Source organism: Lucilia cuprina, chromosome 3, assembly GCF_022045245.1.
Source record: "Lucilia cuprina isolate Lc7/37 chromosome 3, ASM2204524v1, whole genome shotgun sequence".
In the NCBI taxonomy this organism is placed as follows: Eukaryota; Metazoa; Arthropoda; class Insecta; order Diptera; family Calliphoridae; genus Lucilia; species Lucilia cuprina.
In genome coordinates this window covers 21,451,756-21,472,227 of record NC_060951.1, presented here as the reverse complement: position 1 = coordinate 21,472,227, position 20,472 = coordinate 21,451,756, and positions in this window count along the sequence as shown.

The window sequence follows — 20,472 nt, the reverse complement described above, 5'->3', positions numbered from 1 at the left end:
TTGTATGTTTTACATCGACTGACTTTTCTTATTACTTTTAAGCAATTGTGGTAAGTACTTGCTTAAAACCGCATCGCCATGTTAAAATAATTACTTGAAATGCTATTGTGTAAGTAAATTTTAGCATTTTAACCCCTTAACTGTAATTAAAGTTTTGGCTAGGTATATATGCAAATAAATTCACTGCCGATATAAATAACAAACATCAACAAAACAATGTAATAAATAATCTGTTAAATTTAAAAATACAAAAATTATTTTTATAAATTAAATTAATATTTAAATTACATCAAATGCTTGATCAAGTTTACTTTAACGTTGTTGTCGTTTTAACAAGTAATCTTATCACTCTCATAAAGGAATTATGTACATTTTGAAGATTTTTCATAAAATGTCTTAAATCTTTTTATAACCTGTTGAAACGTCATCTATGCAAGAGTTTGTTAACTTAAGTGTATTTTTGTTGCTTTGTTAAAGTATATGCGTGTTTGTTGGTTGTTTTGTTGTACTATTTTAAATAAAAACTCCTTTGTACTGTATACATACATACCTAGAACATTAATATTGCTTATACACTCCGTAGTACACACATACATACAAATATACTACATAAAATGTTGTGTATTCCGTAACACGTATATGCCACAACGTATTAAAGTAAATATTCTTAACTTAAACGAACTTCCGGTTGCTTGTGTACTATAAATATTTGCAGGAACTTTGTATATGTATGTATGTGTCTATTTTAAATTTACAAATTATATACTCACATACATGGATATTTATGCGCCTTTATATATGCAATCAGTCCGTATAATCTTGCACGAATATATACAAACACACATGCATGTAAAATATTTACATTCTTGCCGCTCAAGTGTATAAGAAAGAAAGGCGAAGCAAAAATAATGAAATACAAGTTAAAGTGTTATATTCGGCGATGACGAATCTAAAATATCCTTCACCTGTAAGCTACTTACTTTTAAGTAAATTAAAAGATTTAATATTGTTTTAGTAATGCTTCATGGGAGCTATGACCAATTATGTCTAGATGCGAAAACAAATGAAAAAATTATTTGGATATACACAAAACACGTTCACATCGAATTTTTTTGCTATATATTTATTTAATTCCAAAATATTAGAAATTTAATGATTTTCGGAAGAGAACCTTACATGAGAGCAATAACCAATTAATAATCGATACTAAAAAAATGTACAAAATAATGAAATATGTTCACTTAAGTGAATAGTACTTTAATATACTACAGGTCTTGCTAATAATAAGTTATATAAATACTTTATAATTCATTAGTTATTTTGCCTGTAAAGCTATAGAAGCCATATATGTACGTTTTTCATGTGAATTACATTGACTACTTTTTCTGATTACTTGTAAGGATTTGTGATAAGTACTTGCCTCCAATGGCATCACCGTGTTAAATTAACTTAAAATTTTATTGCTTATGAAAATTTTAGCATTTTAGCTCCTTACATGTATATTCCCAGTTTTTGCTGGGAATATACATATATTTTGATGGGTTCCTAGTGTTACACACGGAATGACAAACTTAATATAAATTCATCACCATTGATGTTGGTGGAGGGTATAATAAAGCAAAGGATAAAATAGAGGATGTACTGTTTTCATAAATTTCACTTATGCAAGTTTATTGCACTCTTAGACAATTATTTTTATTGAAAAAAAAAATAGCAAAACAAAATGAACAAAAAAATAAAGTAAAACAAACATAAAAGAAACAAACAACAACAAAAGAAATGCAATTATGAGAATGTGCTTCATTACATAAAATTTAGGAACTTTAACTGCGATGATGTTGATGATGAATACGACTATGATAACCACCACGATATTTGGAATAAGAAGTACGTTTCAGCAAAAAATGCAGGATAGAAAGAAAAAAATGAACTGAATAAAGTGTCAGTGAAAACATCCATCTGCTGTTTATTATTCTTGAATAAGAATCTAGGTAATGTCATACAAAAATGTAAAAACACCGTTAATACACATTCGAATATAAGACAATGTATGTGTATTATGGCTATAGTATGGCATTTATGATATCTACTAAAGTATTCAATTATTCGGGTTTTTGTCTTATTCGGTTTATTCGACAAATAATTATTCGAGGTTTTACGTTAGCCGGTTAATAATCAGGTAATTAAATTACACTTATAGCAATTCTGTGTACTCCAATTTTTATGTCCTTATAAAAGGATTTCAAAGCTTAAATCAAAGCTAATATTGGTGTCAAATGGAAGCTGGTAATCTGCATATTCTATCCATATATATTATTTACCTGTCTCACTTAGAAAAAAAAATAAGTTAAATTTAAAAGTTTCATTTTGACACAAAAACTTTTAACTACTTTTTTGTGACAAATTTTCTTTAAGATTTCCAATTCTTTCTTGACGATCTTGATGATTTGAAATAAATTATATTATTTCGAAGCAGAGGTACTCACCTTCATTTGAAATTAATATTAATGCCAACTTTTTAATATAAATTTGGAATTCATCTTTTGAAATCGGTTGTCTTTTAAACTTTAAATTCCTTTAAAGAGCCGATTATGAAAAGCTGAGTACACAGAGTTAACACTAATAGACCACAGTTTCCTCTACGCATAGATTTTTTCAAGTTTGAAAATAACTTTTGCACGGTTTATAAACAAAATTATGATTTTCACTTCTTTCACTTTAATTCTAATTTTAGTTCTTCTCAAATATTATAAACCATTCCTGTTTATGTGAAATAATTTTCTATATAAAGAAATTACTGTCTTTAAGATTTTCGACGAGTTCTAGAATTCATACGTTCCCTTAAACACTAGTTCAACTATAACTGTTGCTGAAGAACTTATTGGAAATACTTGAGAACACAACAATGTTCAAAAAACTTGTTGTAGAAATACAGGCTATATAATTATTTTATTAATCGTATAAAATTAATCGATTAACCGATCGACGATTAATCGTTTGAATACTCTAATATCCACAAAAATGGAACAGAGTGATATATATTTTTGGAAACAACGGATAAAAATATTCGATCCACTATTGTTACTTCCTAATATATTTACTTTACAAAAACTTGTTTTGTTTTATGCCCTACAATAATTTATATGGATTTTGATAATAGACCATAAAATTCAGATATTTAGATGTAATTCAATGAAATTAGCAAGTTCGAAACTATGCTTTTATTCTTGAGTATTCCGAATAAAAATGTTGTTCTTAACTATATTTTTCACCTTAACACACAAAACTCAGAAATTTATCGTGTTAATGAAACAACAGATTCAAACACATATTAGGGTGTTTGTTTTTTGTACAATTTTATGTATTTTGAAGGATGCGGATTATTGTAAAACGTTATAATTAAGCTTAGGCTAAGGAGTAATGATAACATTTTGAATTACAAATATATTTAAAATAATTTTAATTGAAGCTTTCCGAATTGAAAATGCATGTAACAGTAATTATAGTTAGGCACAAATCAAACAACTTAATCTTCAAGATCAAAGGCGCAAAAAGCTTTAAAAAAATTTTATCTTTTATGTTTTCAGTGCTTGTCAAAATTAGGCGTACACTTAATATTTGTAATATCAATAAATCATTATCACGTGTACGCACATGTGTCGTGAAATTTCAGATTGTAAACCTTGAAATGAAAAAATGAAAATGAAGTTTTTGTGTTTTCATATGTTCAACATTTTCAGTTTTTATGGCAAGAGCTACAACTTTGCTTCAGAGAGTAAATCAATATTTCGAACGATTTGCAAGACATTGGTCTGAGAAAATTATCACTTTTTTGCAAAAATGACACCTAGGCCGCTTTTCTTTAAAATAATTTAATTTATATTTTAAAATAATTTATAGCCGATTCCAAAAACCTTCTGTTTCAATATATCAATTTGGTTCCCCATTTTTTTGTGGCTATGAAAACAAGCGTAGACAATAAGCTACATTTTCACTATTACACATACATATGTATATGCATGCATATAACAAATTTTAAATAAATCACCCTAATTTTCGTGTTAGTATTTATCGTATTAGTATTTCAATTTGATTATGCCTTTTGGAAAATACTCATAAAGCCATGTCGTTCTTGTTTGTATAAAATCCTTGAATCCTGTTATACACATTTGTTTTTTTTTTTTTTTAATAAGCGTTCGAGCAATAACATAACTTTTGTATATTTTAAATCAACTTCAATCTTTCTTTTAAATTCAACAATTACAACGATGAGTTCAACATTAAATAATCATAATGAAGATAATGTTCATAATGTTAATATTAATGACAACAAGAACAGCAAAAACAATAATATTACTAAGTATTTTCAGCTGTTGTTAGTTTATTTTGATAACAACAAACTATAGAATATGAAAAAAGGAAAAACATTGAGATATTTTTCACATAATTATAATGAAACTCTATCATCATTATTGAGAAAATAGTACAAACTGTCTGCAATGGAATTTATTCAACCTTTGGGGCATTTTACATAAAACTTAACATATATATGTACATATTTACATACATATGTATGGTTATTCATTTATTCATACTTTTTTTAACCCGTCTCTTTAAACTGGTAAATACAGATACACAAACACACACATTGACAAAACAGACAGACAAACAGACAGACAGATACGGGTAAATGAATGTTTTTAACAATCTTGTTGTCTCAAAATGAAACCGGGAAACGGCAACGGAAAGCAACCATTTTTCAAAACTATTCTAAACGCAGTTGGAGAATACTTCTCTTATGCTACATTTCAAAATAAATTCTTTTGTTTGTTGTATTGAAATTTCCAACAGGAAACTTAAGTAGTTTAACTTTAGAAATGGAATGAACTTATACAAAACAAATCCCTTTAACCCCATCCAACTCCGCAATGCAAATTGATTCTAATGACAAACAGTGGTAGAGATTAACATTATGTTTTATAAATTTTCAATTTGTAAAAGTCAAATTAATAAAATATTTAAAAATGTACTAGAATCATAAACTTTCAGAATGTATAACTAGAAGTCATCAAAATAATATAGAATCTACTACTACGATTTGTTTCAGGTTTTACATTTCCCACTGTGCAACAGAATAATATGTAATGCCATAGAAGACAATATAACTTGTTGTAGTTGTTATGATGACATTAATTTATTGAAAGATGATCTGATTGAATTCATTTTCGAAATATTACTAAATTTTAATGAATATAATTAATTACTTTTATTTAGAGCATTGTTTGTCGTATTATAATTATTTTTTAAATTCTTATCTGTCTAAAATAAAAGTTAATTTAAAGCAATACAGCTTCTACTGGTTCCTTACTTAACTTAAACTGGAGAGCACTGAGGACTACAAATAATTGTGGTCGAGTCTTTTAATTTTTTTAGAAACATGTAAGAACATTACATTTAGCTTTTCCGAATCTTATATATCTACTTGAGATTCCAATCCCGAAATCCCGGGATTTATCGGGATAAGTAAATCCCAAATCCCATGATTTGCAAAATAAATCCCGGGATTAAAATATCCCAAAACCCGATATTTTTCAAAATAAATCACGGAATTTTCTTCAAAAAAATGATTTTATTTTCTCTTTTAAGCCATAATTTTCATAAATTTGCATACTACGAGTTTATTTTATTTTAGATTTATGCAAAATAAATATTAATTTCGTTTTTAACACATCGAAATGTTGGTAATAGACAACAGTATACACATTCTGTGTCTGTAAGTTGAAAACTCTATTTGAGCGGCAAATTTGGACAAAAAATGAGACAATAGGACCTACTCCGAAAAAAATTAGTATCAATACATAACAATATTTTTATGGTTGAGTAATACCGGAAAAGGTAGATTAGCTTGTTCTGAATGGCCATACAATTTATCAATTTATTAATAAATACTACGAACATGTTATGTTAAAAAACTAATATATATTTATGTAAAAATCCAAATATTTTTCAAAGAAAATTTTTCAAATTGATGTTCGAATAATTGAATTGGGTTCTGTTAAAATTATTAGTTGGCATGGAACAGTATGAGCTTTTAAAAAGTGCTTACGTGCGATTTTGAAACTTGATATATATTATATCCTGCATCCTACACTTAACAAGTTTAAGATATTATGACATTCTAAAAGTTTTTATTATACCCTCTACCACCATCAGTGGTGATAGAGGGTATATATAACATTGTCATTCCGTGTGAAACACCAAGAAATATTCATCTGGATCTTTATCAAATTCTGAGTCGATTTATCTATGTCCGTCTGTCTGTGTAAAACACGCTCACGATAAAACGAAGCAATAGAATTTAACCAAATTCACCCAAAATATTCTTCGTTTTCCTAAATTGTTTGGTATTGAAAATGGGCAAAATCGGTTCACATCGGGAAAAGTTGTGAATCAAATTTTGAAACAACTTCGAATAAAAACATTTTTCACACATTTCATAAAAAGCGGCATACATTCGTTTCCGCACAAGAACTTAATCTCTGTGGAAAAACGCCAGAATCAGTCTAAAATTGCATATACCTCCCATACAAAAGTACATATTCCCGGAAATTTGGTTTTTTGTTAATAACTTCCGTCGTAATGTCGATATCTACACAAAATTTTAGAAATTACAATATTATGTCAATATAATTTATTCAGAGGAAAAATTTTTTGGATGGGTCCATAATTGGCCATAGCTCCCATACAAGGTCTCCTCCTAAAAATAACTTTAACGCACATAACTCATTACTAAATTAAGATATCCAAGCACAAGTGTTGATCACATAGAGAGAAATAATATTGTGAAATATTTTTCCGATCGGTCCATAATTGATCATAGCTCCCATATAAGATTCCTTTTAGAAAAATACACATACAAGGTTCCCTTCCGAAAATCAGAATAAACGCACATAACTCATAACCAAATATTTATATCCATACATTTAGCAAAAATATTGCTCTTATATACATAAATTCACTATAAAATTGTTTTACGACCGGTCCATATTTAGTCATAGCTCTCATACTAGGTCCAGAAAATTACTTATCAAGTAATGATATAGATGCAGAATTCTGAAATTTTGTCTTTATATACATAATTGGACATAGCTCCCACACAAAGTCCTTTTACGAAAATCTCTAAAACGCATATTTCTTATTACCAAATAAAGCTATTGATACATAAATCCCACACAAAGTCCTTTTACGAAAATCTCTTAAACGCATATTTTTTATTACCAAATAAAGCTATTGATACATAATTTGGCAAAAATATTAGTTTTGTACACAAAAATTATATTTCTCCTATAATTGGTCCAGCCCCTAATAACACTTTAACCGTATTTAAAGAGCATTATCAATTTGTGTTGAACAAAATTATATACGTATTTGTATTTTTGAAATCTCTAAATCTTTCACACACATGAATATATGCAAATTACTAAATTTATAATGTTCAATAAATCTTGGAATTGTAATAAAACTTTTGGGATTTTTCCTCTTAAATGAGAAAACTTATTTCTACAAATATTTGATCAGTTAGAAAATTAATAACATAGAAGTAGTTGATGGAGGGTATATAAGATTCGGCACAGCCGAATATAGCACTCTTACTTGTTGGTCTATAACTTTCAATGTATAAGTGTTTCTGTTTTCACAGTACAAAATAATAGTTTCAAGAATTAGAAACATTTTCAAAAAGTATTGTAAGTATATATGCATTTTTTTTAAATTTTTTAGTAAAATTTTTGTTGAAATTTAGTATATATTTTTTTACAAAATTTTTATAGATTCAATAAAAACTATTGTTTATTATTATTGCCAAAATATAAAAAATATAATTTAACTGTTTCAGATAACATATTTGCTTGAATTTTAACTTGTGTTATTGTTTCAGTAAAATAATTGTTTGGAAATGTTGCGAATATTTATTAATGTTTTTTGTAAATAAATTATTTTAATTTTTTTCTGTGTATAATTACACAAAAAAAAAATAAGTTTAATATCAAACAAAAAATTCATAAAATCAAGTATTTTTTTATTAAAATAGGATCACAAAATTCGTAAAATCAAGTACTCAAATTCGTAAATTCTTTATTGATAAAAATTAACGATTTTTATACCCACCATCAAAAACGATGGGGGTATATTGTTTTTTTCATTCCGTTTGTAACACATTGAAATATTCGTCTAAGACCCATAAAAGTAAATATATTCTGGGTCCTTATTAGATTCTAAGACGATCTAGCCATGTCCGTCCGATAGAGTCCAAACGGAAGTAGCTAGCGAGCTGAAATTTTGCACAGATACTTATAGTTGATCCAGTTTGTTTGGTATTGAAAATGGGAAATATCGGTCCACGATTTCGCCTAGCCCTCATATAAGCCCCCCTTTAGAAAATGACATTATCGCCAATAACTGACTAACAAAAGCATCAATAGCGCTGTAATTCGGCACAAACATGTTTTATGGGGACATAAATCTTTTCATAGAATTTCATAAGGATCGGTCCATAATTGACCCTACCCCCCATACAAAGTACCCTTCAGAAAATGACTTTATCGTTCACAACTGACTAACAGAAGCATCAATAGCGGTGTAATTCGGCACAAACATGTTTTATGGTGACATAAATCTCTTTGTAGAATTTTATAAGGATCGGTACATAATTGACCCTACCCCCCATATAAAGTCCCCTTCAGAAAATGACTTTATCGGCAATAACTGGCTAAGAGAAGCATCAATAGCAGTGAAATTCCACACAAACATGTTTTATAGCGATATAAATCTTTTCATAGAATTTCATAAGGATCGGTCCATAATTGACCCTACCCCCCATACAACGTACCCTTCAGAAAATTACTTTATCGCTCACAACTGACTAACAGAAGCATCAATAGCGGTGTAATTCGGCACAAATATGTTTTATGGTGATATAAATCTCTTCGTAGAATTTTATAAGGATCGGTCCATAATTGACCCTACCCCTCATATAAAGTCCACTTCAGAAAATGACTTTATCGCCCATACCTGGCTAAGAACAGCATCAATAGCAGTGAAATTCGGCACAAACATGTTTTACGGGAACATAAATCTCTTCGTAGAATTTTATAAGGATCGGTCGATAATAAACATGTTTTACGGGAACATAAATCTCTTCGTAGAATTTTATAAGGATCGGTCGATAATTGACGACTTTAATGCTCATATCTATCTTAAGAAGCATATATATAACAATAATATTCGACATATAAAAGTTTTATGGGAACTAAAATCATTTTCTTAAATTTTATGAGGATGAGTCCATTATTATCTAACCCCTAATAAGGTGCCCTTTAGAAAACGAATTCAACGCACATTACTACAAAATTCTACATACACAAGTTTCGTGCGAGCCAAAATCTCCCTATCAAATTTTATAAGGATCGATTCTTATTGAAAGTAAGAATATCGGTTCACGTTTTCTCCTATCCCTATTATAATGCCCCCTTCAGAAAATAACTTTATCGCTAAGAGATGTATCAATAGCGGTGAAATTCAACACAAACATGTTTAATGAGAACTTAAATTTATGCTCATATCTGCTCATAACATATATATAAAGCAATAAAATTCGACATAAAAAAGTTTTATAGGAAATAAAATCATTTTCATAAATTTAATGAAAATGGATTTACAATTGACCTTACCAAAGTCCCCTTCTGAAAATGACTTTAAGACTTATTACTGACCCAAAAATGTGAGTACATCAGTAAAATTCTACATAAACATGAATGATTTGATGGTGGGTATATAAGATTCGGCATGGCCGAATATAACACTCTTACTTGTTCTTATTAAAATAATATTATTATAGTTTTCTTCTGTGTGAATATCAAACAAATTCATTATAAAACCAAACAAAAATAATTATAAAAATAGAAATTAAATATAAGCAAACGATAGTTAAGAGAAAAGTTGACCATATTTTTTCTTGTTTACCATAATACTAAAATGGTTGATATATTCAATAAATATGAAATATCGTTTTTTTGCGACTTTGTATGTAAGATTACACTGTTTTAGTACTTGGAGTATTGTGTGTCTCTAGGTGTTCTTTGGCCGTCCTCGGCTTCCTGAGCCCATTAATATTCCATTTTAGTGCTATCCTTAGTATACTATCAGGATTATTTCTGATTGTATGTAAATTTGTATGAACTCCTTGTTGACAATGTTCCAGAGGATGTTGATGAAAACCTGTAGTTTCTGCGTGCTGATGTGCTACATTAGGTAGATTTCACTTCCGTTCAAAAGAGTTGACTTTACACAAGCTTGTTTGGCCTGGATTCCTTTTTTCGTCGCTTTATTGAGCCTATTTTATATATATTATATAGACAAAACCCTTGGTAATAATGTCATCCAACACGATGGTGATAGATTTTGCTAGAAGTTATTGGCTTATGTTATTATTATGAAGTATTGAAAGTTCTGCATCCACCTACATAACTTTAGTGACTCGAATTATTTTCTGGTGTACTTCTTTTCCTATTAACGCTTTCTATATGTCGAAGGCTTTATCGCGATCTACAAACATCTAACTGATTTTATCGAAATCTTTTCTCCTTCTTTCTTTTTGTTCTACATTTTTCGTTAATAGTGTTTCAATGTCATCTTTTGGAATAATTTTCAGGTTCACGGATTGGAGCTGCCAAAATGTTTTTGTTAACGTTATTCTTAAGTGGTTGTAGGTAAACCTGTTTTTAAATTGAATCTTTTTGCCATTTTATTTTGATCTTGAAGCAGCTAGTGATGAATTTACTACCGTTGCCTGCGCCCCTTTTATAATATTAATTTGATATTTAGTAAAAATTACTTATTAATTGATTTTTTTTTTTCAAATTATCAATTGTACAAAAAAATATATCAATTGTACAAAAAAATGAGATAACAATGCAAAAATTACATGTTTTATGTTATTCACTAACCAGAAGCATTCTTAAAGAGAAAGGTCAATTTGTTTCACAATATGTGGATTAGTTTTAAATTTACTTAATCTTACACACCTGCAAAGTTATAAAATATATTAAGTGCTCTCACAGTATACTATATAAGAATCATCCTTTTATGTAGGTGTAACTTTTATACACCTTTAATGCAAAAATACTTGAATAAATGTTTTAGTCTGAATGTTAAATTTGCAAACAATAACAGAATGATGGAAAAGAAAAAAGATGGCTGAAAAATAAATGTAAAGTGCTTCTATTTCCGTTACAAATTTAAATGCCACTCAAAAGAGAAGTAACACACACTTAAAACATAAATATGTGTGTATAAATGTATGTATAACAAACAAATAGCAAAAATTCGCAAACAAACTGCCTGCAGAAAATATCATCATGTTTAAGTAATTTGAATGTTTGCATTTGTTGAAAGAGCCACTTATTTGTTTGTTGTTGGTGATGGTCAGTGTTACCAGTTATATATTATTTAATGTGTACCCTTGCAACTTAAGTTAATTTAGAATTTTAAAATGTGTCTATGACTTATACCAAATGTTTAATTTTAATCTAAAAAAGTTTGTTTGGCCAAACTCAAACATTTCATTCGACATTTCAATTTGAAATTATGACTTATAAATGCCCGTTATTTAAATCTTACACATGTCAAAATATTCATTGGTTATTTGCTGGAAATTCTAGCAACTTGTACTGTTTGCGGATCTTAAAGTAACTGTATGTATTGACAGTTTTTAGTACAACATTTTGGTAGTTCTATGTAGCCAATAAGTTGTTTTATTATTATTTTGACTCTAAGGATGGTGATGTCCACCAATTATACTTCATTACCCTTGAAAAGAATGCTGTCAAAGGCTTTCAGTTGGTCGAGCACCCTTGTTCCTTCGTAATGGCATTTCCTGGGTTGAGTATTGGAATGAATATAACTAACCTCAATTATCATACAAAGATAAACCTTTGATAAACCATGTTTCCGATTTCTTTACACTTAGCCAGAGGTTGGAATCTTATGGGTAAAACTTAATGGAAACGAAGCAGAACGTTTATACGTGAGTACCACTAAGAATTAACTATAGTGGAGCCTTTCTTCTATTGACTACAGATGGCTAATTCTTAAACTTAAATTGCACTTCGTGAGAAAAACAACAATAAAATTCTTCAGAGACACACGAAAAGGTGAAATAGGTATCAACGATTAATCGTTATTCAATTGTATTCTGAAAATAGTGTGCAATTGTGAGCAATTGTATAAGGTTGGGTATCTTTGGGCATTCTCGGTTTACTACATCTTTCGAAACAAAAAATAATTTTTGTATTCCTGGCAGTACTGCTGATTACGACGATGATGATAATGTTTCTAATGATGATTGTGATTATGGTGATGACATGAATTAATGATGTAGTAGTTTTATGTTGAAAATAAACTTTTCATAAAATCCAGCCATTTAAGTTCAAAATGCACTTTAGTATGCAGCCGCATAAGAGTAATTTAAATAATGTCTCTCTTTCTACAAACTGTTAATGTACGAGTAAATATGTATGTGAATCTGTATTTATGTATGTGTGTATGTTTTTTGATACTATACCCCACAGTCCGAAAATGTCAATCATTACCACTAACTACATGGTAAAGTGTAAAAGTGAGTAAAGACAGTCGTTAAATTGGTATTCCTATACTAAACGATAGCGGCCACAATCGACACTTTACTGTCTACATGCTATCTAAAAGGTAGACACTCAAAAAACTCTCTTAAATTTACTTAATGACTGTCTCTTTTTTGACTAATGATTTCCTTCCTTCTAGAACATGTTAAATAGCTAGTTACCTACATAGGTTGTTTATAGTTAGGGATAACCCTAAGTTGGTTTGATTAACTAGCTAGTTCGGTACTGTATCTTTAACTTGCCAGGTAGGTATAAAGTCTGTGACATCAGATAACATTAAAATTTAGATGATTATTTTATGAAAACGACGTAATGAGAATGTGAGCACATTAAACATTTGAAGGGAACGCAAACAAGCAGTTTGCTAATGTGTTAATATTAACACTTGTCCATGAATTAACCAGACGCATGCTGCGATGCGGTAAATTCAACCTCTAGTAATGCCTTCCATCCATCTATCCATTTACAAGCACAACATTAATGTAATTTTAATGAAAGCATCAACAGGATGTTATAGCTTCCAGCCATTCAGTTGGTCATCCAGTTTGCCAACTAACCAACAAACCATCAGACCGACCTGCCACTGAGTTATTCAACCAGTTTAAATACGGTTTTTTACATTTAATAAATGCATGCATCATTCATCTATACATTCGTATATTCATGAATTCATTTGTCTGTCCATTCATCTTGTCACTCCAGTTTAAACAGATACTAAGTGTACATTTGTTTGGGTTTATTTGAAAGTGTGCTTGTAGGTAAGTGGGTTTAGTTTTTCATTTGGCCAATTTTGGATGTCATTGCATTTTGTTGCTTGTGCTTTATGTTTTTAGTGCAATAAAATGAATTTTCTAAATATTTGGGCAAAATTTTGTATTGTTTTATATTTGAAAGGTTTCATCCAATACTTTTATTTATTTCTATTCTATTGATGATAGTGAGTGAAAAATCTTTAGCTTAAATATATAAACGGACAGGCATACTCTTACATTGTACATCCTAAGTGTAATTCGTTCATTTGTGGTTTTGTTTTTGCTATTACCATATTATTCTATTGTACTTTTTGTCTATTGACAAATCGCGGCTGATTATAATAATGGTGGCCATTAAAATGTATAAAATAAAAGTGCATTTATAATTTTGCTGAATTTTGTTGTTAAGTATATTCCAACATATTAAACTAAATATTGTAATTATTAGTATTATTATACCATGTTATAGAGAATGCATTAGATCTGCCCTAAAATAAAGATCTGTGTTTAGTAGGGAGGTTATATTGAGTTTGCGCTGATGTTTGTAACGCACAATAATATTGGTCCTATAAAGTATACCAATCGGCTCAAAATCATTTTCTGAGTCGAAATATCCGTCCATAATTTTAAAGATAATTCGATGAAATTTGGTACATGACATGTTATTGTCCCCCCACCCGACCACCCGGGGGCATGGCGAGACCTCCGCCTTGGTGTTATTGAAATTCCGGGGTATAAAGAGGTGGTTAATAACTCCAGTCTGGCCGGGACTGAAAAATTGGTTACAGTCTTCTTGGCTTAGTCCTTGCATAGATTGCCAGAGGTCAGACCAGATCACAGCATAATTAGGTACCAGGCGGCCATTTGCCCGCAGGACTATATCCTGGCTAGTCAGTTGGTTGAGGTTCCTTCGGGATCCACATAGTGGCTGTGGTTTAAACACAAATTCGCGGGGAGAGTACGGGATAAATGTGGGGTTCGGCGTCTATCCGTCTACCCAATGAATAATACGACACGTATGAATAAAATGTGTGCTGGGTTGAATGATGATGGATGAAAGGTATCATATGCATATGATACCATTGAATTTTCGTTCCTTGTCCAGATATGTTCAGAGTTCATATCAGAATTACCACAGTGTGTCCCTGTGAGTAAGAGCAATGTCTACGGCTTATTGATGGATCGTACTTCGGTCTACCGGTTACGTCTCTAGGTGCTGTTGCCGAATCAACAGAGGCCGTCCAATGATCAAAGATTAGATAGCTCGAGTACTTCAGCAAAGTACTTGTGCATGGACCGGTCAGAGCCAATATATAAAAATTGCCACCTGCGTTCTCAAGTCTACCCAGTGGATGAAAAAGATAATTTAATGGAATTGGACACATGATATTCTATGGTACCGTAGACGAAGTCTGTTGAAAATGGTTAACATGGGTCCATTTTTTCACCTAGCCCCCCTTACAAATGAACTGGGCTTTTAAGTTCATAGTTATGTTGAATATACTCATATCTCCAAAAACCAAGTTCTATGCTGGACTTAATGACCCTCACGAATTCTATATTTATAGGGCCTCATCAAAATTTCACTTAAATGTCCACAATTTTATTCAACAATAAACTGAGGCAATTTACAATTCAAATTAAATGCTTTATTATGACGACGTTTTACGTTTTATACAGGACATAAAATCTACACATATATACATACATATACATCTTGTTTTGAATAAATTACGAATTACAAAAATGGTGTAGGAAAGTTTTATTTTCAAAATTACTACAATAAACAATGTATTATAGATGGTTGGTTAGTGCGGTAGTTCATTGGACGCGAACTGTCAACAACAAAACCGACCGTTGCTTCCATTTCCTTGTATTTAAATCTGCGATGGTAATCAATGAAGGGTCCCATTGATCGTTATTACTGCTGTCAACCTCGATATTTCCCGCCTATTTTGGTTTATAAGGTGTCTTGTGAGTTAGTCATTAAAGGAGGGCCACAAAAACTTGGCACCTTTACATGTTTCTAGAGTCTTTCGCCTATTTTCAGCCTTTTAAGAAAGTATCTAAGGGTATTGAGATCTTGAATGATACTTATTTTATTGTCTAACTAATAGGGAAGTGGTTGTATAAGAGTTTAGTTAGAACCATCTGCATTTCATTTTAGAACAATCCGTAAAGATTCTGGTGGTATATTCGCACTCGCTTTTGGAAGAACCTCAGACTTGGAAACTTTATTATATATATTACCCCAGTGTGTGGGGTAATATAATCATTACGCGGAAATAATTGGAAAATACATATATTAAATTATCGTTCCAATAAGAAAAAAAAACACAAAAATCGGTCAAAAATTATGAAAGTTATTATTTACGTTTTAGAATTTAATGTTATCTAAAAATTATATTAAAACCGAGTGGATACCTAGGTATCATTATGATCATATTTTTATGATCATTAATATACATATATTTTCATTTTATAGATAGTCCTTAACACAAGTAAAAACTTTACAAAGAAATAAACATGTACATTTGTACATTTTCAACAGAATGTATTGTGTAATGTATATATAAGGTTTTTATGTGATTTTTGTTTTTAATTTTATTTACAAATGAATCCTTCCCCCATCCCTCTCACTCTAAATATATTATACATACATATGTATGTAGTATGTACATGAGATTATTGTTCTACAAATTGTTGTCACATGTATTAGTAGTTATTGAATAGATTTTTGCAGTTTATTTTGTTTGATTTTTTGTTGTTGTTTTAACCGCATATATACATTTATTTAATTGAATTGAATAATTGATTTAATTATTAGACAAAAACAAAATTCCCATTGTGTAAATATTATTTTTAAATATCATGAACGAATAGCGAGGACTTTAAATGACACTAAAAGTGATAATGTTGAATTTTGTATATATAACCGGATCAAATAAATAAAAGTTATAGCTGATAACTTTTCTGAAAACGAGAATCGTTAACCTTTTCACAACCGGGTGAACTTAAAGCAATGAATAATTTTTATACAGCATATTTTATTATCTTATTGGCCTAGTAACTGTAGAAGTTTATCAGATACAACACAACTTTTAAAATGGCATACATAGTTATAGAGATAACTTTAACGTGTTCTCCTAATGTAGGGCATACAAAAATTAAAATTTTATTATTTTGTATGTGTAAATTGAGTGTGACCAATACAATGTACGAGTATGTTAAGTAGCCTTAAAATAAAACAAAAAATATAATAATTTTGAATTTAAATTTTACAATGCGATTTTTGCATATTTAGAAAAGTAAGCCATCATTAAAAATTTAAATTATTTTATTAAAACAAAATAAATTTACCTTTAACTTAGAAACAAATTTATTTAAAAGTATGGCCATATTACTTAGCCATTTGTTTTTTGTTTTCTCCTACCTAATTTTTATTTTAATGCAAATTTAATGTATTTTATTTTTATACCCACCATTAAAAAAGATGGGTGGTATACGTCCGTCCGTCTGTCTGTCTGTCTGTCTGTCTGTCTGTTGAAAGCACTTTAAATTCCGAACGAAAAAATAGATAGTTTAAATTTTTAACAAATATTTCTTATAGGTAATATTTGTTTATTATTGAAAATGTCATATCAGTTCACGTTTTCGCATAGTCCCTATAGAAATGTCGTCTCGAAAAATAGCTTTAACAATCATAGGGTCAATTACCGAACGATCTTCATAAAATTTGGTAGGGAGATTTTAGCTCATAGCTAAGTTTTTTTATGTCGAATTTAAGATGTTATAGTCATTTTCTGAAGAAAACCTAAAATGGTGGTAGGGCCAAATATGGACCGATCTTCACAAAATCTGGTAAGGAGAAATTGACTCATATGAACTTATTTATGTCAAATTTTTTAGCCATACTCGTACTTTTAAAACAGATATGGTGCTAAAGGTATTATTCGGGGTTCACTTGCATGGGACTATCTGAAAACGTGGACCGATATTGTCAATTTTCAATACCAAACAAACCTTATATACACAGAATATTTGTGGTAGATCATAGCTCATTCTGTTCGGACTCTACTGTGTTTTCAAACAGACAGACGGACGGACATATACCACCCATCTTTTTGATGGTGGGTATAAAAATAAAATATAATTTTAATTAAATTTAATGTTTTAAAATGAAAGTGTACGTTTTAAAATAATTTCTTTTTAATACCGACGTACATAAAAAAGACTGAAAATATGTATCAATTATTAAAATAATTGTATCAAGCAAGTTTTGTATCTATAACCAAAATGATGATAAAATTACCAAATTTTTAAAATAAATAAAAAAATCTATTTTTTAAAAATAACAAATTATTCAGAACAATTAATATCAGTAATTGAGACATTATTAATCATTAATTAATTCATTAATTGTATAAATTAAATATTTAATAAATATAAAATAGATTTTTTATTAATTTGAATTAGGAAGGTATTTATGATTTGTATCTATAACCAAAATGATGATAAAATTACCAAATTGGTAAAATAAATAAAAAAATCTATTTTTTCCAAATAACAAATTATTCAGAACAATTAATATCAGTAATTGAGACATTATTAATCATTAATTAATTCATTAATTGTATAAATTAAATATTTAATAAATATAAAATTGATTTTTTATTAATTTGAATTAGGAAGGTATTTATGATGTTGGGCCTATTCTATGACTATAGTTTTTGCATAAGGCGGTAAGCCTTTTAGCCTTTTCTGGCCTTTTTTATTGTTCGCCAGTAATTTCTGAAGCTTCTGGCAACACTGGTTGTTACGTGTATGAGTTTTGTATTGTTTGATTCGATTATTTAAGATGGTGTGGAACTAATATTTTATGTACACTATTAAAGTATTAAGCACTTTTTGATAAAGTGTTTAATGTGATAATTCATTTTACATGATTGCTGTGATAATATATTAGAGAATAGATGAGTTCTTCATATGTATATGTTTGTCGCATACAGGAATTAGATTTAAAATTGATTATACAGCTGCATTTAGTAAAGCATGTACTATAACTTGATAAAACATGGTTGTTTTTATAAAATTATGTAAATTGTGTTTGAAAATTTATGAGAAAATTTATAGGTAAGTAGTTACGGCACAATGTTCAGTACTTGAGTGGGTGCATATTCGTCTGTGTAAGTCTTAGGATAATGAACTTAAAATTTAATACTGGAAATGTATTCATTATTGAAACACACACATACTGAAACTAAACATCTTACATCCAGGTAACGATAATATTTATATTGATGTTAACCTAGAATCAACAAGAACAACAACAGTATTTATATGCTCAACATGACAGGGAACCGAGATGTATGAATCCTAAAGATAAAGTTAAAGAAATAAGAAAAACAATATTATCAACTGCCACATTATCATCGTTGTTGTTTTATCGTCTTTATTTACTAAATACGTGGCAGCGAGTTTAGGAAAAGTAGTTATGGGGAAAAACCAACAAGATTATCTATCAACAAACAAATGAACGAACCAACTAAACACATGCAGTAACAACTACAACAAGGATGTTAGTAAACAAGTTTTGTCTAAACTTTAAATCTCTTTAACATGACAGCGACGACATAAATTGCTTAAAGAAGTCTGGTGGTCATGGAATGTCATGCAGCTAGAAATTTATTGCATCTTATAAACAATAGTTCTTACATAGTTAGTTAGCTCGCTTGGTCTCTAAAACATTTATGTTCGCTTCTGTTCTGTTCCCCACTTCCTTAAGTATCTTTGGTTCTGCGGCAGCTTAAACGATCGACTAGAACTATAGGATGGAAAAGTGGAGATTGAAGAGTGACAAGTAGTGCATTTGCTTGTTTTTCCATCATTTATTTTATCGTCTACTTCTGTTTTTATTACATTTTCTAAAAAAAGTGACATCAAATTATGTTTAAAGTCAAAACAATTTCCATTTAAAGTAAGAACAACAAGTTTCCGTCAGGATATTAGAATCCTAAGAGACATGATAATAAAACACTTTTATACATAAGTATCAAACTAAATTTAAAATAAAGTTAATCGTACTCCTACACAAATCCACACAGATACTTGTAAAGTATGTCGGTAAGTGAATAAAATATTTAATAGATATAATAGAAAAATTCTTTTAAGAATCAGCAAACATAAACATACAATTATTTTTATTAAATTTTCCTTTAAGGAAAATTGTTCTTTAATATGTATACATATGTAAGTATGTATGTACACATTTCAAAAATTCTGCAAATACCGACTACAACAAGAAGCCAAAAAAGAAACATCAACAAATACAGAGCATACACATAAATCATTTGAAATGGAAATTAATTTATGAAAAAAAATTTTAAGGAAAATTAAATTTTATTCATATAAAATATTGAAAATAAGAAGACAACATTTCCAAAGTGCCTTTAGGCAGTGTCATTGCAAAAAAAAAAAAATTATACACTAGCGAGGCCGACCATATATTACCCTACACCTTTTACACAAATAACATGTAATTTAGTTGCCATAGTAAAGCATTTCAGTTGAATTGTACCTTGCCTCAGTGTTAGAAAAACTACGTTTGCTGCCAAGAATTATATTATTGCTTTAACTATTGCTCCAAACAATTGTCTGAAGTTGTAGCAGTAGCATTTGTTTTGTTTTATAATCATACGTTTTTTAAAACTATTACTTCTTATAAACAAGAAGGAAAGTATAGTCGGGCATGGCCGACCATATAATACCCTACACCATGAGTATATTTTTAAAATTTTTACTTTTTATAAAGAAACTTTTATGTTGAATATTTTTCCAAAATATTTAAGCAATTTATTTATAAAAAAACTAAAATTTCTAAATAAGGCTATATATAGGTCAAATTGGGCCGATCATCGGTAAATTTAGGAAAAGGATATATTTTTAAATAACAGTTAGTTTTGTTGAGTTTCATTGCGATACAAATGGTTACAAGTCAATTTTAGACGTTTAAGACATTTTTT